The 13,060-nt window shown below is 42.1% G+C and overlaps 1 protein-coding gene across 3 annotated transcripts in view; it reads right to left on the minus strand.

The window, feature by feature from the left end:
• Positions 1 to 10,372, minus strand: part of LOC135496212 (uncharacterized) — an 82,588-nt gene extending 72,216 nt beyond the window's left edge. For all 3 annotated transcript variants that reach the window (XM_064785396.1, XM_064785395.1, XM_064785394.1), the window contains exon 1: positions 10,167 to 10,372. The gene's annotated coding sequence lies outside the window, so the exon portion shown is untranslated. The remainder of the gene's footprint in view (positions 1 to 10,166) is intronic.
• Between the last annotated feature and the right edge of the window lie 2,688 nt (positions 10,373 to 13,060).

Genomic DNA, 13,060 nt, shown 5'->3' on the forward strand with positions numbered 1-13,060 from the left:
AGTACTCCATGTAATAATACGTTGTTTAGCCGTGCATGCACCTCTACATATTGCAATGCATCTTGAGTAGGCCATGACATGAAAATCATTGCTGCGTGGGAACGGTTGAATAATTCATTCGAATATACTGAGATTTCTAAAAATGTTAATGATTCGATGTATAAATCCAGTTCGCACGGCAGCATTTGTCGTCGTGTATTTCACACGTCTTTAAATGTCACTATGTAACATTGGCTGTCGCTTGTTAAAAGATGAGATTTGAAACTCAAGGCCTGAATGCATATATTCCCAATTCATATTGGCGCCGCACGTATTTCAGGTGTTACAATAGGGACTTTCAGCAGGGGTGAATTTCTCGCTCGTATGACGTATCCGTATCGGTTTTACGTATGACCGCTACACAAATTACGTTACATCATACGTAAAATCGATACGGATAAGTCATACGGGAGAGATCTGTTTCTTTGCTGAAACTCGCTAATGTAGCTTAACATTTACACATGTGTTGCCCTCTATTTCAACGTCGAGATTCCAAAAATCGTATTTCGTAAAATGATGTTCAATGCCGATTCAGAATCATCTACCCTGTCCAGCTCTATGATGTAACCAGTTGTCGTTTGGATATTAGTCAGCTTTATATCCTATCTTCGCATTCTGCTGACCCTTTCAAATTCCTAATCCAAATTCAATAAATGACTCTGAGTTGGCCTTGCAGAGAAGCATATTCAGAAATTCCTATGGTTCATCGCTTAAAACGAATACGTACATCACAGATGTTTTTCAACGAAGTCAAATCGCAAAAAAAACTTTATAGAGGCTTCCAAAAGCTGAAAAACCTTTATTTTTAAGAGAGCAGACAGTGGGCGACCAGTGAATTCCGCATGTTCAATCCAAATTGATACACAAAACCATTGAAACGCACGATTCTAACTCGTTCATGACCGGCTTCCTCCAGACGGGCGGACATGTTAGCGATTAGCCCCGAGGCTTGTAACTCCGAGATCAAACAAACCCTCTCCAACATATCACAGAGAGCCGGTGGCTCAATTCAGAAGCAACGTGTTTGATTAGGAAAACGTTATCCTTCTGATAAAACTCGACGGCTGAAAACATGCTGATGGCTGTTTTTATATCGATGAAGTCTTGCAGTATCATTCTGGTAAACAAATTGTCACTGCTTGGTAGATTCATCGTTGCAGGTTAGAATCAAAACTGTTTGGTAAGTATTGCCTTTAAAACGAAATTTGCAGTGATAAACAGTTTAAACTTACGTCAGTCAATACTGGTACTTATTCTACATGTATAGTATCAGAGTGAGTTATTTCATCAGAATGCTTAGCAATTGATGCCCACAAACAGCTCTGTATTAAGTAAGTGCAGGTTGGAAGGCCTCAAGAACCTCACCAGGGCAAAACTGGCAGCCTGTGTGCGGCAAAATGATCTCCCGAATGCAGGTAAAATCGGCAATCGCTGGGTTACTTTGAATGATCCCTGTATCTTGGTGCGATCACTGATTCTGGTCGTAGGCACCTGCGATGACCACCGCTAAAGTTCGATTTCTGTTTATCGTGACGGCAGACTGCAGCGACAATACCTGTAATCCAATAGGGATACGAGGGCGGAAATACTGTTACCGATCATGAGGAGGGCCATGAGAAACCTGAAACAGCCAGTTGATCACCAATACGCTGATATTGCTGACCTGAGCCGGTAGCCGGTCAATATGCTAAACTAACTCTTCATTAGGCACCTCGCTATCTCGCGGCGTGTGGGTTACCTATGGAGACATGTCTCCACTCATTGGCTGGTCACCGTATCGACGACTCTCAGCTGAGACCATCCACTGGGAATTGATTTGAGGAGCATTGACGGTCATTGGTGGGGGGATGGTGATACACTCCTTGGTGATAGTGATATGCTCGAAATAGATGTGCTTTTGCTGGACAGATGTAGCATTTTTGTTCGGCAGTCATTCACAGATGCAGTCAGCCTGGTCTCATTTGGATAGAGATATTTGCAAATGAATATTATATAATACACGTACATACATGAAATATATACCTGGGGACCCTTGTCTAAGGAATTTCCCGTATCGAGAATAATTAGCCTACTTTAACAGCCTCCACCTTGAACAATGTTCAAGACTCGCCATGCATAATTTTCCTGAGATGTCAATAAATCATTATTAACAGTTGTATATGAGCCAACAAGGACAATAATGGTGGCCATTCTGAGCTGAATCAGTTTTATTCGGTCACTGCTTGATGTAATCAAATGGACAGTGCCTCGTCATCTGCCGTGTGAAAACCGGATTTCCAAACAGAACGAACCTAATGGTCCATTAGAAGGTGCTTTACCTGGAGCAACATCTTCAACAACCTCGCAATGAATGTGTATTTAGATAAAATCTGGCACCTGTAACTATGTAACATCCCAATAGACAATTAGAATTACCCAGTAGGCTAAGTACATTGTGGGTTAATTGTATTGATCAGGGAATGGTCGAGTGAGAAGGTTCAAACTGGTGAAATGGTTGCCAGGTGCGGATTCGCTAGAAGCAGTGAGCAAACATCGACACACTACCATCTTGGTATGTGATAGAAATAAACATATCAATGGAAATTACAGTCCTCGAAGACAGAAATGTCAAACGGTCTACCCCCGGAAACATTATCTCCGGGAGCAGGTGATTCTGTAGGCCACAAGCTGCCAGTAGCTGTAATGTCGATCGTTGTGATAATGCTATTTACCAGTCGCTTTGGCATTCGGCGGGGACGGTTATAACAATGACAAGGGACGGACGATGGTGGCACAAAACTGGTCAGTTTATTAGACAGTCTTGTTCCCATAACACCAGTTTCTGCGCTTGGAGGGAGAAGAAGAATAAATCAGTGAGAGGGTTCGGGTCTGTCATACGAGGGATGAGACTGTAGCAAGATTTCTTTCTTCGCTCCCTATAATGCGTGATCTGAGGTATATGTACAATTGTGCCCTGGCTGCGAATGCCTGAACTGATTGGTCAATGAGCCGACACCGCCATCTGAATATTCATGAGGTTGAAGGGAACAAGCAATCAAAGTATCCGACATATTTTTCTTTCCATCTTCAACTTCACATAATCTGGCCCGCCTCCGACCTGTCCTCCACTCCCTATGCCAAATCCGTGATGCTACTAATATGTTTACTTTTTTAACGAACAATTCTATAGGTCAGGATGATGACGTACATCACCATTGTTTAAGATATAATGCTTCAAGACCTTCCACCTTCCTCTCACCACACGAACAATACTAATGCAGTGTATCCCATCCCTCACCACGCCCGGAAGCGGTAGATCAACGTGTCACCTTTATGAGATGGCTCCTGTGCGGTGTAGATACCACCAGATTAGGGTGTACATCGATACTGTCAGGTATCGAAGACCGATCCAGCATTTCCCCTTCGCAATCATACCACTAGCAAGATGAAACAGTACGTGTTTACTCCAACATAGCCACTCTGCTGGATTCGACAGATTCAGATATATAATACATAAATCGACTTAACTTGTAAATTCTTCTATACTCCGTATGGTCACCACGGACCCGAAGCCATGGCCATGGGGCGTGTGGCTGCTCCTGATGATGAATGGAATCATGCTTTGACTCGTAACCCCTGACGAATTCGGCTATTCGTATATTGCTTTCACGGTGGCCAGTCTGAGGATGTGCTTCTCAAGTGAGACTGAGAGCAAAATAGCAGTCATCCCATCAGTCGCATTAGGCTAACGGCTATGTCTGTCTACGCCGAGCTAACAGATACTAGAGAAAATTAATCGCGCAATAAAAATTCAAGCAGAGGCTGCAGTACAAGTCAGCCTTGAGAAAATATGATACTTCGATACTAATGGGTTTTAGATCTGCCACCCACATGATAGAAATGCGTGCCAATATCATGGAAACTGTTTTTAAAATGTACTGGGTGAACTTCAGATATTGAATTAGACGCTGTAAGTAATAGATAAGACGTGCTCGTTACGAACAAAAATCTAGCAGTCAAAAGTAATACCACTTTAATCTTACTCGCCCACATGTCAGTCCATATGTAGGGATTGATAGAAAATGGAGGAGTATGAAGTGGACGAAATGGATTTCCGAATACATGTACTAGCATGTTTGAATACGATTTTAGAATTCCAAATATGGTAGACGGAGTCTGCACAAACTGTAAGAAGGAGGCACAATCATGATAAAAGCGCTTGCCGATGCGTTATCGGCTGGGATGTAAAAAGCGTGGTTGGGGCATACCAATGTAGAAGAAGCTTAGCTTGGATGGTGTCCCTTTGATATCTAAGAAGACTAACAATGACGTTTCAGATCAGTATACATGGCATGACAAGGAGAAAAGGTAGTCGCCTGAAGACTAAGAGGATGAGACGGTCTCAATGCTTATTACTTCGATATATAAAAACAACGATGACATGAGGAACGCAGCAGAACGACAAGATGAAAAAGTCGAAGAATAGGGAAAGAAGCTTGAAATCTAAGCCCGGATGTCAAAAGCTGTTATAGGAAAACTTTAACATGCTTAAGATCAATTCATAATAAGCGTCCCCTGATGTTATATTTATTGGATTATAGGAAAACAATCACAGCAAACATTTCATTTCAATAAAAATCGGCTTTGAAACGAGGCACTTTTCTCGATAAAGGCTTGAAGTTTTTGTGATACAAGTGATGCTTAACTTCGTTTATTTTTAGTGGAGCAGGGATGTTTTACTGCTCGTGGAATGTAAGTGTTGTCTATCAAAGAAAGTGTATTGGCCATTTTAAAGGGATACTGAAGCCAAGGTTTCCATCACAGAATCAATGATGGCCTCATGGATGGATTTATGATGATTTTCCCAAGCCATGTTTTATACTAGTTTCTATAATAAGCCATAATAGGTTCTATGATGGCCCATGGTAGGTCACTAGATGAAGATTCATCAACAATCCAATGTCGATGGGTGATATTTACGTGCACATAAGCAGCAAAGTACAGACCCAAATGAGTAACAGTCCTCAGATTTCTGGAAAATATGAATAGTTCATCACTTATTGTCCTATAAATTCTTTGATGACCGGTCATAAATTCTATTACACATTCCATCAACGATCCATCCAAGGACCCATGGTAGATACGACCTTGTGTGTTCATCCATCGATCTATGATAAAGGTTCTCCATCATAGATCCATGGATGGCCCATGGTGGAATTATGGATGATTAATCCTTGACTTAGATTGATGGAGACTTAGCCTGTGAATAACTGCCAAATGTATTTTTACATGTAATCAGGCCAGATGAGAAGATATGTCTAAATAAGCAAATAATGATGAAAAGATATGTCTAAAAAAAGCAAATAAGCCTATCCTATTGAGCCAGCCCTTGAGTCTCAATATACCAACCGCTGCAAATCGCTTTGGTTAGATCCGTCTGTCTGAAAATACATTCTTCTGAATGAGAATACACAATCATATTTAAAGCACAAAAACCATGATGGAATTGGTTTATGTCAATCAAAGCAGAGACGGGATAAAGATGTCTTCATTTTCATGTTGGGATTTGGGAAGGTCTCGTTTAGCACGCGTGTTTGTAATCAAGAGATCAGCTCTGCAACTAAACGTCATTTGCTAACCAGAAAGGGTGCTTTTTCCCAGTATTACGGTATATAACAGCTACCATCTCGCTTTTCGAAAATGACTGTGTGTTCAGTGGTATCAGAGCAGGCTCAGATGAAGATAATGGCAATGATAATGCAGACATCGGATCAATATTTACTGTTAGCATGTCGCAGGTGCTTTCCCATTCTGATGTCTTCATTGTAGAGAAAAGCTCATGTTTAACTGGATCTATCTCAGTTCTTTCTCTCAACAGTCGCAGACGCCATGAGCATAAAAATGACTTATTCAGCAGGATCTAACACCTGTCCAGCTGATGAGTACGGTATAGATCGCCATCAATACCATCTTCACTACAACTGAATGTAACGCTTCCAACATCGATGGCTCCTCGTTTAGACATTCTGACAGCAAAATAGTTCAATGTAAGATAGTATTAACTAACAAACAGGAAATAGTATGTTCAGTAAGTTGATTGTCCTAGAATCAAAGATCTTCGGGCAGCAAAAAGAACATAAGATGGAATCTTCATTACGTACGACGGTATTATGAAGGAGAATGAAATGATATGACTGTTGTTCAGCATCAGAGATGCCGAAGCTTTATTTACTCATTTTGATTGATTTAGCGGCCATTTTGGATATGACAACCATTTTGGATAAAGCGATCATGTGATTCGCTAGCCGGACCAAATGGCCAATCATTTGCCTGGCAATGTTAGTACTCTTTCATATTGTGGACGTTCAACCCAAACAGAAGCAAAATGTGTATGGTGATGTTTGTAAACAAATGTTTAGAGAAGTTTGCTGGTGTAGCGAGGCTTGAGGCCACTGACCGTACGAAACTTACAAACCGACACACACAAATACCAAGGCATTTACAATTTTATCTTTGGTAGTTACATGAAGAGGCAAAAACCGCATAGGATTGCCCAGCAACATCAGGTACGATGATGAACACTATGTTTACAGCATCCGAAATGATAACCGATCGCTTTCAAAATAAGCTAGTGGAGTGTAGCAATAGGGATCAATCAATTTGAAATCAGCATAGCACGACCCCGGGTCTACCTGAACCCACGTTATTGCAGTTGAAGCGATCAGGCAAGATCGGGTTCCAAACATCGGTGAATTCACTTCAGACATTTAGAACGCAAATCACCTTGAGAGACGCTGTGTTAGAGTCGATTTCCCACATGTGCATTCCAACAGTTTCTTATAAATCAAAGGTCAAATAAGCCCACCAACAAATGAAAACCTCCACAGTTTCTCAACAAATACCTGTTTCTTTTGGATTTAGTGATAGGTTTGTTTGAACTGGTAGATTCCTGCGATCGTTCTATTTAAAGAAAGTAAACAACAAGTTTCGCTCTGGTGGTGTTTGATGACGGCGTTGTTTCCATGGTGTATTGATTCAGAGTGACGAGAAATAAAGGCAAAATAAGATTAGATTGTTTTCAATCAATCTATTTGTTGAAGACATCGGAGGTAAATACTGCTTACAATGCCTATTGTATACTTTTCCTTCAACATTCAAACATAAAATGCTGCTAGAATCTAAACCTCTATCAGTACACATACAAACCAGATGTTGCTCAACACGTGTATACTGTCGCCAAATTCCTTTCACTCTTTCAGTAATTTAGCTATTTCTCTCTAACACTGCACTGCACTTCAGTTTTAAGATTTCTTACGGATTTCAAATTTCTCTATAACTGTTATACCCCTAAGCTGTGTACCTTTGCAAAGCTGTTCTATTTATCATTGAATGGTTCCTCTACAATTGCCATTGCAACATCATCTCAATAAGCATAACCCTGAGCATCCATATAAAATGTACTTTGGCGAAATCTGCCATGAAAGCATGATCCATTCATTCAATGTTGGCAATATCCCGCTTGTCAATGAAAGAACTTGGAAGAAATCGTCACGAGATTCTCCTATTCCATTCAAAAGACGGAAGAGGATCAACATAAAAAATACATTTTTCATCTAAAATTAGCCAAGAGGTTTTAATTTCAAAGAGAATCCGCTATATTCCGCTATATTCTTCCTCACTTCTTCACAAGCAATACTTTTTAAAATGCAACAATCCCGGAAATTAAAATTCTATCACACTAAGATGATCGACGACTACGGGCGATGAAATGATTCGACGTGTTATACTGGTCGTTTGTTATTGCGAATTTGTCAACTTCGAGTTTGCACTTGAGGCCCCGATGCGCAGTTGTATCAAGGATGCCTGCTGTGCTCGACACTAAAATCAGACCATTAATTTCTTTTGCCTTCACCTCGCAGTGAGAATTCAGGCCTCGGTCTGTTGTCTATAAACAATGCCCACTCGCCCTGGGTCTAAATTCTCTTTATTCTATTGTCTGAACAAAAGGTCATCAGGGCAAATCTAAAACATCTTTCATGGGGGTCGATAGGGCTTAAATCAGCCAGGGCAAATAGACGTAATTTACGGTGCTAATCCCGTCGAAATCAGCCAGGGCAAATAGACGTGATTTACCGTGCTAATCCCGTCGAAATCGGCCAGGGCAAATAGACGTCATTTACGGTGCTGATCCCGTCGAAATCAGCCAGGGCAAATAGACGTCATTTACGGTGCTAATCCCGTCGAAATCAGCCAGGGCAAATAGACGTCATTTACGGTGCTGATCCAGTCGAAATCAGCCAGGGCAAATAGACGTCATTTACGGTGCTAATCCCGTCGAAATCAGCCAGGGCAAATAGACGTCATTTACGGTGCTAATCCCGTCGAAATCAGCCAGGGCAAATAGACGTCATTTACGGTGCTAAACCCGTCGAAATCAGCCAGGGCAAATAGACGTGATTTACGGTGCTAATCCCGTCGAAATCAGCCAGGGCAAATAGACGTCATTTACGGTGCTGATCCCGTCGAAATCAGCCAGGGCAAATAGACGTGATTTACGGTGCTAATCCCGTCGAAATCAGCCAGGGCAAATAGACGTGATTTACGGTGCTAATCCCGTCGAAATCACCCAGGGCAAATAGACGTCATTTACGGTGCTGATCCCGTCGAAATCAAACAGTTTGTCATGTACATTTTGTGGGCTCAACCACAAAGGTTTCGCTAATGACAAGTGAACTGAAACAGGGAGTTGGTGTTTTCGAGACGCCAGGATGGGCTTTCGCTGGCAATTACAGTCCGGATACCTTTATTTCAGAAAAACCAACTTGCTATGTACCACGCTTACCAATTCCCTGGAGAGTTAGATTTTATGTATCCCTCAACCAATTAATTTCGATCACGGGGGAGATCTTCGTACGTTGCACTGCACTTCAATGTAAACTTCATTAAACAATATGTACCTCCGTCTCGTGGTATATCAGTTATTTTGATGTTCATTACTCTTCCAATCCACCCTCGCAAAACAAACAGAACACTTGGCTGCAATGACAAAACCAATAATGAAATATTATACAGACACCAATATTATCAGAATTGTCATAGAATTCTATCATAAAGAATGACATGGTAAACTTTTTTTCCCGATGTGTATATAAAGACAAACGTCACGAGTGTAGCACGCATATATCAAAGTTGAATCGGTTCTGTATTGTTTGTGAGTGTGTCTACCACAAGTGTTCGTCGGCGAAGATGACCATGAGATGAAACGCCGCGTTCTTCTTCAATATCACAGGCTTGGTTGTTGGGATACGTGTACGCCCATATATTTCATTTGAACTTGTCAGTGGATGGGACGAAACCCGAGGTGTAAGCAGCCCACACCCTCCCTAGGCTTGTGAGGGTCTGATACGTTCTACCTTTCTCAATAAACATCTTGACCCCGGTTACCATTAACAGACCGGTGTAGCCGTATAAATATATCCTACGACAGAGTGACACTTGGCAATTTAATTCTACCATGCACTTTCTATCTCTGAAGTATTGAAGATCCATCAGTCTTTATAGAATCATACCTTAATCTGTCACCACACACTAGGGTACCAAGGATGACACTGGTACAACGGCATGACCTACACTCATGGCTGACCTATTCGACCTGATCAGGTCAATGCATGAATGAATTCTTCAACAACGTTCATCAGAGACACAATTCTGCATCCCTTGACTCTTCTCCCAAGTACGCTGCTTTACAACCATGCACTGTCTCACATCATCTAATTAATCTGATTTAACGACAATGAGACTCGATGGACTTATAAATCAAGTGATGTCCCTTATTTGATAGAAGTGTGCACACGAATGAATGGTGGTGGATGTGATATTTGTACGATGCTGTTGGCGACAAAACGTTGGCAAAACTCGGGACAAGACATTGTGTCCTGTGCCACCATTTCAGGTGCCGGCGATAATCAAAGAAGTGTCGAACTATATCGATGAAAATATTGCCCGTTATTGTTTGGAGACCAGTTCAACAGATATCATTTTCAGGTGCATTGCCCAACCACACTGGGGACAGCCTTGAAACATCACCATATACCATTGGGAAACAAGTTTGACCCAAACGAATACCTGCAAGGTGATACACAGCTTACCTGATGTAAGATTGTATCTCTCGTCGAAATCAGTAGATCTTCGCCAGTTATTCTTTTTAATCCAATGAATCGGAAACCAATTTATTTAAATCCTGGAAAGTAGAAATGAAGATGCCCAATTTGATGAGAGTATCCGATGAGATGAAGACGCGAGAGCCAAAGACACCGGAACGAGTAAATCCCCACTGAACGAATTCCTCAGTAATACCGAGCACAGCGTCTCTCGTCTGCTGAACAGAGATTCTGCACACATCAGTTCTGTCGTCTGCTAATCGTCTGCACCGCCAGCTTCCGACGGTGTCGTAAACTGTTTTGAATGTCGTAAAGTCAGCCATTTTGTTACAGTTCGCAATAACACCCTAAGCTAGATTATGATGTCATCAAAAATGTATGTATTGCTTTGGAAACGCGGCCTGTAGTTGTTTGTTTTGATATTTTAAATTCTCATATCAGAGCAGAATAAACTGGAAGGGGTGTACATGCGGAAAGCCTGGAAATTGGTTGTACATGGGCCATGATCTTCCGATACATGTAGAGTGTTAATAACGAGACTTGGACCTTGGTTTCAGATGGGCCATGATCTACCATAGAGTGTTCAAGTACATAGAAGATGTGGAAGGCCTGGACCCGCTGGGGCTGAGATAGGTCATGGCCTACCAGTAAAGTGTTGAGAACGGAGCCAGGACCTGGATTTCAGATAGGCCATGCCCTATCCATGGAGTGCTCAACCATGGCGTTCGGGGGCTTATGATGAAAGACGCCGGGACGCCCGATCACGCCCGACGTCCAGTCTGCAGATTAAGGTAGTATGCAGACCCCGGCGTGGTGGGGCCGGGCGTGGTGGGACCGGGCTTGGCGTCGGGCGTGATCGGGCGTCCGGGCGTCTTCCCTCAAATCTTTCAGAGTCAAATCGCAAATAAAACCAATGAGAATCAAACTGTGGAATAATTGCATTGATCTAAGTGAGATTGATTTATTGAGATCAATGGTTGACGGAAAGTGACAGGTCATCATTAATGTATGTCAAGAGGATTTGATCAGGAGATCCTAGGTCAGTAGTTTGGAGTACAAGTGACAATCTTCGAGAATGTGGCCCACTGTCCGTCAAGCATAACAAATGAGGTGTCCACAACAAGGGCAAGTTTTCCTGCTCGAATCAATGCAGCCTCGAAAATATCAGCTACCGATTCGAGCCATCCTCGATCGGTAGTACTAATAATAGGCCTAATGAAAATTTTGACATCTGTACGTGGATGATTAGATAACAAGATAAGGAAAAAGAAAAAAAAGAGAAAACTGCGGCAGATTCACCGGGAGTCGAACCGGTGACCTGCCGATCCACAGTCAAACACTCTTAGCGCTGAACCGTCAAGGCTGTCATGCTGAAATGGAGATTTTATTCGCCTCTTATATGCGGTATACAAACGAGCGCGCCGCAATTGTGACAAGGTCGCGCAGGTGGCAGAGTGATTGTCCGAAATAGATCCAAGTAATCGTATATTTCGATAGTTGTACAGATTTTTCTCAACATAACGTGTTCATATACCTCAGTGATATAAAATATTATCTTTGCCGTTGATTTAACGTTTGAATGGCCTTTTTTTAAAGTTTTTAAAAATCGAGGTCAGCAGGGTCAGAGTCAATCAATAAGTTGTTTTGAAAGACTCAGGCAGGGTCAAAAGAAATAGTTGTTGGCGCCGATGATGTCAGTAATATGGCGTATTTCCGCCCCATCCGTGAGATTTGCTCTCGTCACGTCATAAGCACATTGAACTGCTTATAGTGAACCGTGCTGAATATGAACCGGCTACCGCTCTCTCCATCATCACCGACGATATGTGCCGGTGCCGGTCGTGCGAGGTCGTTTCAATGAAAAAGGCACACGCCACTGCCGCACCGGTACCTGAGAAAACTTGCCATTTTAGGCAGATTTGCGACGATTGAAACAGTACATCTACCTCATAGTTCATTGTACATGTATTCTCATATGACAACCCAGTGGACATATTGGAAAAGTCGCGGTCCGACACTAATACTTTTTTGCCCCCGAAGTCAAGAATGACGTGACTGATCAATAGTAAACAATAGTTATGGACATCCCAAATGTATTTATATCGTCACCGTTTCCACGAACCGTCCAATCCATGGTATGCAGATCGGCCCAGTCGCAGACGACTTCCTTGTAGGCATGGTCAAGCTCCAACACGATCATTAATAATGGTGAAGCCGTGCTTTGAATCACGTCAGTCCCAAACCGATACCAGATGAAACCGGTGTTCGACGCAGCGGCTGCGTTACCAGTAGTCGACAGAAGCAGCAATTCCATCTATTGGATGTTGACATTTTTACTCCGTAGTATGTTTTATGATGCTGTTCAGAGAGGTCAGGAGGTATCCATAAGCATGAGTACCTAGAGACGATCAAATTCTAATAGATATTACAACAAACTGTATAACGAGTGGTTGGCCCTGAACGAAATTAGCGAATTATTTTAGGTACTTCTGACATTTTATTTCCAAGTTTCTCAAGAAATATTACATCTTTCTTAAACTGCTTTGTTTTCTTTGTGAAATCACCGAAGTCGGAGTGCCCTTTTCTCGTGAAATGGACTCAAAGTGTAACAAACCAACAACAAAAGAACGCATGTTGTCAAAACAACCAGGAGTAACGCCGCAACCTCACGACCTCATAGGGGCTACTCAAACTCGACGAGTCTTCTTCAACCAGTCTAACAACAATAATCCTGTCCCCAAGTTTTAAAGTCTTTACATCATACCATTAATTACTCTGCAATGGACAAAGGGGACGAGATGGCTTAATTTTTGTGCAATATATGCTAAGAGCGATCTTTCACAAGTGCCCATACAACGGTCGGTTGCATTAGGCTATTTCTA

This window comes from Lineus longissimus, chromosome 11 (assembly GCF_910592395.1).
Source record: "Lineus longissimus chromosome 11, tnLinLong1.2, whole genome shotgun sequence".
Lineage (NCBI taxonomy): Eukaryota > Metazoa > Nemertea > Pilidiophora > Heteronemertea > Lineidae > Lineus > Lineus longissimus.